The sequence below is a fragment of the Herpailurus yagouaroundi genome, unplaced genomic scaffold (genome assembly GCF_014898765.1).
Source record: "Herpailurus yagouaroundi ecotype Mexico unplaced genomic scaffold, PumYag 216, whole genome shotgun sequence".
Taxonomy (NCBI): Eukaryota; Metazoa; Chordata; class Mammalia; order Carnivora; family Felidae; genus Herpailurus; species Herpailurus yagouaroundi.
The window spans coordinates 1,870,450-1,877,665 of NW_024412447.1; the positions used below are offsets into that span (position 1 = coordinate 1,870,450).

At 66.0% G+C, this 7,216-nt stretch overlaps 1 long non-coding RNA gene across 1 annotated transcript; it reads right to left on the reverse strand.

Moving 5' to 3' along the window:
• Nucleotides 1-1,283: 1,283 nt before the first annotated feature.
• Nucleotides 1,284-3,139, reverse strand: LOC121017504 (uncharacterized). The gene is made up of 2 exons (XR_005784783.1): nucleotides 2,084-3,139; nucleotides 1,284-1,759 (listed from the first exon to the last, which is right to left on the reverse strand). It is a non-coding gene; the product is annotated as an uncharacterized LOC121017504 (long non-coding RNA).
• Nucleotides 3,140-7,216: the final 4,077 nt, after the last annotated feature.

Sequence of the window (7,216 nt, forward strand, 5' to 3'; positions counted from 1 at the left end):
GGCGCCTTTCCCTCTGTGTTCTTCGCACACTCGGTCACCTCCCTCCCAGCTGGCCAGCAGGCTGACAGAATGTTCTCCCCCTGCCCTGGGTCCCCAGAGGGCCGGGACTGTCCTCTGATCCATGTGGCTAGCGGTGGCCGAGCCTGTGGAATTTCCCCAGCTTGAGGAGCGGTGGGGGCCCGGGGAGAGCCATGCGGGGGTGGGGTGGGGAGACTGAGGCAGAGAGGGGCTGCCTGGGGAGCCCGGCCCTCCCCGACCCAGGGCCCAGCCTGGGATTCTGGGAAGAGGAACTGAGGGGTGGTCCTTGGAGATTAAAGGGTCTCTCCTACAAGACCCCCTGCCCCGGGTCCATGTGATCCACCCCTTCCATCCAACACACATCTGGACGCTGGCTGTGTGCTGGTGGCCAGGGGGCCACAGTGGGCAAGGGAACAATCTAGAGGGAAGACCAAGGCCATCTGAGCAGAGGGGAGGTGGGCAGCCACGGACTGGCCAGAGTCGGCGTGGTCAGGGCCAGGACTGTCCCCGCGGGGGCTGGGGAGCCGCCAGCCCACGACCCCTTCCCAGAGAAGAGGTCTCCCCTACTGGGAACCTCGGTGGGCGTTCAGTGACCCACGGCAGCTGTCCCCCGCCCCCCCCCACGAGGGCTGTTTGTCTTGTGATGGTGGAAATTTTCTATCATGTTTCTCAGGATAGAAAATAAAAGCAAAGAAAAAAAGGGCCTTCCTCAAGGAAGTGAGGGTCAAGGTCAAGAAGGGGGCAGCCCAAGGTGCCCAAGGCAGCAGTGGCACATGGGAGGGCAGGCTGGGCTCACATCAGGCACCCCGCTGTGCCCCAGGGGGTGGGGGAGCTGTCCCGGCAGAGGCTGGGGTGGCAGAACAGAGCCCGCGGGACCTCGGGGGGCAGGAGGTGGCCCAGTGGAGCGGAAGGTGGGGGTGCCGGCAGGGAGCGGGCAGGAGCTTTCAGGGGAACTGGTCTCCCCGGTGAAAGGCTGCAGGAGACCCCCGAGAAGGCCCAGGCTGAGCCTTGGGGGGGGCCCCAGGGCAAGCAGGGGGCAAAGAGTGGGCGGGAGGAAGTAGAGACCCTCTTCCCACCAAGCCCTGGGCCCCCCCCCCCCATCCCCGCCCCCTCCCCACCCCGGACGGGCTAGGGCCAGCTCACCAGCTCACTGCAGCCACCAGGGCCACCAGGGCCACCGTGGCCACTCTCACCCCTGAGCCCTCACTGCTGCGGCCACTTCCCCGGGGCTGGGACGGACACGAGATTCTTTCAAAAACATTTCCTTTGCAAAATAATCCTTCGAAATATGTTTTTGGAAACAGACTCCTGATCTGAACAGGAAGAAGTTAATTACAGTCCCTCCCCAGAGGGGCGCGGGGGAGGAAGCCTCGTGGTCAGAAACATGAGTGAGGGCCAGGGCGGACGCCCCCTCACACCCGGCCCTGGCTCCCCTTCCCCGCGATGACCCGTTGTCCCCATCCCCACCCCACCTCCAAAGGCCCAAGCTCCCGCAGCCCATGGGGGGGGGGGGGGGCAGGGACCTGGCCGAGGTCGGCAGTTCGAGGCCGGCCGAGCCGGGTGGAGCCCCTCGTCCGCGTGGTGTGGGTAAGCGCGTGCATGCAGGCGTGCGCGAACCGTGTGCTGCGTCGAGGTGGGCGGAAGGAGGCTCGCAGGGCCTGTGGTGTTGGCTCGGCTGCCGGGGGTCTCTGACGTCCCCACCCGCCAGGACGCCTTCCCAGGTGCAGAGGCCCTGGTTGGACTAGGACCACGGGAGGCAGAAGATGGGGTTCCCTTCGGCGCACCTGCCCTGAACCCCGCCCCCGGGCACCCTCCAAACAAGGGTCACCTGGGTCCCCGTGAGCCTAGACTGTCTCTGGGTGTCTCTGGATGTCTCTGTCCCTCCCAGTTAGTTGTGACGCTCAGGTTTGGGGCCGTGTGTCTTACGGGTACTAAGTGGTTATCTTGGGAGCTGGGGTGTCTAAACTCCCGTCCAGCCTGGGGCGTCTGGTCCTCCCGCCCAGCCTACAGCCCCAGGGTTCGTCCGAGTGTAAATCTGCGGAACGAGCCCTAGGCCCCTCCTCACCGTCTGTCCGTCCCACGTCCCTCCGCCCATCTGTGCTGTGTCCTATCGCCGTCGTACTAAATCACCGTGGACTTAGTGGCTTCAAACAGCACAACGTACCGTCTTACGGCCCTGTGGGTCAGAGATGGGTCTCACGGGCTAAACTCAAGGCGTGACCAGGGTTCCTCGTGGAGGTTCTGGGGGAGAATCGGTTTCCTTGCTTTTTCCAGCTTCTAGAAGCCTCTGGCATCCTCAGCTGGAGGTCAGCTGCCCGGCTCAGGGTCGCAAGAGCGCTCCCCCGACGTGGTGGGCTGCCGGCTTCGCTCCCCCGCCCCGACGCCTGTGATGGCATCGCGGGGGGGGGGTGCGCAGGGGGGGCAGCCACAGGACCCCGGTAATCTCCCCCTCTCTGGCTTCACTTATCCACTTCTTCAATGTCCCTTTGACCACGGAAGGTGGCAGTCACAGGTTCCAGGGATGAGCCCCTGGACATCTCTGGGGGGCTCTGTCCTACCTGCCGCATCCCCCTTCCGTGCGTCTGGCCGTGTGCTCGTGCATTTCTCTGACCATCGGCGCACCTGCGCGTCATTTCCCTATCTGTCCCGTCAGCGGCCGGCCAGGGAGCAGCCCTCTCTCTGTCCATCTTCCCATCCGCCGGCCTGGCTTCCCTCTTGCCTTTCCATCCGCAGCCATCCTTCCAAGTCGTCTGTCCGTCCACTCACACGCCCGTCTTCCGTCTGTCTGTCCGTAAGGGGCAGGACGCTAAGTGGGGAAGATCGGAGAGTCGTGGCAGGTGTGGGGGGTGCAGGCCGGGACGCGACTCGGTCTTCCTCTCCCTCACGACTCCTCCCTGAGACCTCCAGTGTCCCCGCCCCCGAGACCGGTGGCTTCCCGGGTCCAGAGCGGGGCTCTCCGAGTTCAGGGGGGCGCAGCCCACCCTCCGGGTCTCTGGCCCTGACCCCGTGGAGCCTGGAGGTGTTTGTTCAGTGGGATCAGACCCGGCGTCGGCCCCAGGGGCCGCGGACGGAGCCACACTGCCCGACGGACAGACGGATGCAGGGATGCAGGGGTGGGTGGGGCCCCCTAAGATGGGGGAGGGTCTAAGCCGACCCGCGTTCTCTCCTTGCCCCTCCTGAGCTCAGCGCCCGGGGCGAGCCCTGGATTCCAGGAGAGGCTGTGGGAAAGGCCCCTCGCAGACCCCTCGCCGGCTTCAGGGCATCTTGTGGGGGAGCGTTGGTCGCTCAGAGCTTGGGGAGAGGGCCCTGGACCGAGCCCAGGATGATTCGATGAGGAAAAAATGCCCCCACGAGGACTATCTCGCCGCAGCTGCTGAGACAAGCCTGCTTATCCTAGCCTCACCCCCTGTGCCCCCCCAGCGGGGTGAGCACGGGGACTCCAGGCTCTCCCGCCCTCGCGGGGGCCCCAGACTAGAGGCCGGGACCCTTGGGGCACTCACACCCCCTCTCCATAAGTCTCACTGTCTCTCACTGTCTCTGTCCCTCTCTGTGTCCCTCACTGTCTCTGTGTCTGTGTCTGTCCCTCTCTGTCCCTCATTATCTCCATCCCTCGCTGTCTCTGTCTCTCACTGTCTCTGTCCTTCTCTTTCTCTGTCTCTCACTATCTCTGTCCCTCACTGTCTCTGTCTCTCACTGTCTCTGTGCCTTTCTGTCTCTGTCTCTCACTGTCTCTGTCCCTCTCTGTGTCCCTCACTGTCTCTGTGTCTGTCTCTGTGCCTCTCTGTCTCTGTCCCTCACTGTCTCTGTCCCTCACTGTCTCTGTCCCTCTCTATGTCTCACTGTCTGTCCCTCACTGTCTTCATCACTCTCTGTCCCTATGTCTGTATCTTTATCTCTGCTCCCTACACTCACTCTCTGACCACATCTCACCTCTCGGGGCCTCACGGGCACAGAGGCCCCGCCCCGTAGTCCGACAACCCAGGATTCTACCCTCGTGCCCCCCCCACCGCCTGTCCTCAGGGACCTCTTCTCCAGGATGGCATCCTAGTGGCCGCTGGGAGTGACCTCAGTGCAGGCAGTGACCCCTGCGGGTGCCCCCCAGGACCTGCATTTCCCCCTCCGCCTGCCTGGGTGTTGAGGTGTGGCCAGCCTGGGGTCCTAGAACAGGATGCCATGTGGTCAGGGCCTGTGACTCAGCATTGCTCAGGGTCCGCGGCCAGCACTCAGTGTGTGTGTGTGTGTGTGTGTGTGTGTGTGTGTGTGTGTGCGTGTGGACAGGTGGGGGTGTGTGTGTCTGTGGGCAGGCCGGGTGTGCGTGGATGGGGGCGGGTGTGGGTGAGTGGGTGTGTGGACATGTGCACGGGGGGATGGGTGTACGCTCGGCTGGGCTGAGACAGATGCTTCGTGTCCCCTGGCCCCAGCAGGGCAGTGGCGGTCACCTGTGCCCAAAACCCGCCCCCACCCACTGGCGGGCCCAGTGCCCCACAGGCTCCCCACGTGGCCTCCGGCGGCACAGGCCAGAGAGGCCGCCGCGGGCCCCTGGCGCGTGGCCTCTGGGAGGTGGGCAGGAAGGGGTGCGGCTGCCTCGTGGGCCAGGGCTGCCGGGGGGGGGGGGGGCAGGAAGGGAGGCGGGCTGTGCCGCGGGCGTCCCGGAGGTCACCGGGAGCCGGGCGGGCAGGGTGGACGGCCGCTCAAGAGCCCTGCCCCCCCCCCACCCGCCCCCGACCCGCCTCTGGCATCTCTCGGGGCCGAGGTGACGCCTGCTCCCCCGGCCTTCCCTGTGGCCTCCTCCAGACCCGTCCGCCCCTGCGTCTGAGACCCCGCCGGGCCTACGCCGGTCACGTCGCTGAGGTGTCCTGCTCCCCTGCTCCAGCAGAACCCCCGCCGGCATGATCAGACCCCCGACTCCGGGGCCCTGTGTGCGCGAGCCTGGGCCTCAGCCCGAAGCCCTTCGCCAGGGATGGGCTCTCCCATTTCCTCCCCTGCCGGGCCTCCCGCAGCCCTGGGCCCAGATGCCGGGCTGCCTTCCACGTGCTGATGAGCCAGAGAGTCGCAGCGTGCGCCTGGACCCCCCTCCCCGCCCCTGGTGCAGGGCCCGGGGTCCCTCACCTGCCGGCTGCTGCTCACCCGTGGGACGCACCCACCGTGCCGTCAGCAGGGGTCCCGGGAGCAGTTGTTTGGTGAGGAAGGGGAGTGACACACAGTCCTGTGCCCAGGCTGGCCCCCTGGGGCTCCCAGGAGAGCAGTGTGGCCCCTCCCCACTTGCCCCTGCACCTGTGAGGCCGGTGGGGCCCCGGGGCTAGTGGACGGGGTGGCGGTGGGTCTCCTCTGCCCATTTGGGGCGCTTTCCAGGTGGGGGCTGTGGACGGGGGTTGGGGTCCAGAAAAGCAGGGAGGCTGATGGGTGGGGGCAGGGAGCGTGGCAGGCCCGCTCTGTCCCCAAGCCGTTCCCTCTCAGCCCCCTGCCCACCATACACACACACGCACACGTGTGCACACGCCGGGCACGCACCTCCCGCTGTAAATACTGGGGCTGGGCTGGGAGTAAGCCACCCCGGGGCAGTGATGGGCCCTCACCGGCTTCTTCCCCCGCAACACTGGCCCCGCTCAGCCACCAGCACCTGGTTGCCCTGCGGGTGGCCTGCAGCGTGGGGCCACCGGGACCTGGGCCTTTCAGTCCAGGCGGTGGGTTGGATCCTGGATTTCCAAGGCCGCCCCCACTTCCGCTGTCTGGTTTATGCTCAGATAGCCCCACCCCAGTCCCAATTCTCTTTTGTGGTAGGGGGCGCCAAGGCCCAAAGAGAGGAGTGCGGGGGGGGGGGGGGGGGGGGGGGCCAGGACCCGGGCCCCGGCCAAGCCTCCCCCCCCCCCCCCCAGGCCCGCCCCGGGGGGGGGGGGCCGTCCCGCCCACCCGCCCATCCGTCTGCGCCTTGCTCCCCGCCACGGGGGGGGGGGGGGGCGGAGGGAGGGGGCAGGGAGGCGCAGGGGGGGGGAGGGGAGCGCCCGACCTGTTCACAAGCGTCTTCCCAGCCTCCACCCCTCCTTACCTCCCCAGGCCCTTCCCAGGCGGAAAATTGAATTAGTTTCGAGCAACTGCTTTGCTGAAGAGCCAGAGAGAGGGGTGATGAGGGGACGGGGGTCCGCCTGGCGGCTGGGGTGCGCGCTGGGGGGAGGGGAGGCCAACAGCCCGCTTGTGTCTGCGGGTTTCTGCCGAGTCCCTGTGCCTGTGTGACTTAGTGTGTGACTTGGGGTCCCAGGGTCCTTGCGTGCCCACGTCTGGCCCCTGCACGCAGACAGCCCTCACAGCCCTCAGCGCCCCTACGTGTGCACTGGCATTCGCCGTAACTGCCAGCCAGGCCCTGGGCTCTGGCGAGTGGATGTCCGGTTGTGGGACGGGGGTGCACACGGGGTGGGGGGGGTGGCAACCTCCCTGCAAATTGCACACACAGGGTGTGGTGTGGCGCTTAGCTTCCCAGACTGGGTGCCACCCACTTGGTTCCACACTGGCTCCTTGTCTGGTCCTCATACACTCTAGCCTTCTGGCCACAGGACCTTTGCCCATACCATTCCCCCAGGCCTGCAAGCTTCCCCTCAAAGAACCTCGTCCCAGCGTGCATCTGCCCTTGTTTTTCATTCTCCTTTCATCCCTGGGCTTCGAGGCATGCGGCCCAAAGTCTCCCGCTGTGAGGAAATGGGGTAGCCCTGTCTGGACCAGTCTCTGTCCCTGTGCCCGGAGTGGTGCTCAATTGGTCGAGTGAATGAAGTGTCGGGCCCACACAGAAGTTTAGAAAACAGGTCCTGCGATAGACACACACTTCTCTTCCTAGCAGACTCCTATGCACCCTGCCGTGGCCCGGCTTCCGGCACCCCCTCCTCCAGGACGTCCAGAGTGCTCTGAGGATCATTGGGAACAAAGGCCCTGAGCCTGGGGTATCTGTGCTTTCTTCTGGGACCCAATGTGCCCTGTCTCCGGCCCGTGGTCTGCCATCATCCCCCCCAGTTAGCCTGACCCAGTGAGTGCAAGACCCCTCCTTCCTGCTGTGATCACTCAGGACCCGCTCAGGGCCCGTGGGAGAAGATCCGATCATCTGCCTCTTCGTGGAGGGCTCCCATGGCCCATGCCACCCAGGGTGCAGGCTGGGGGCAGGGGTGCCCATCTGACCCAGTCCTTTGTCCTGGCACCCCGGCTCCACACTGCC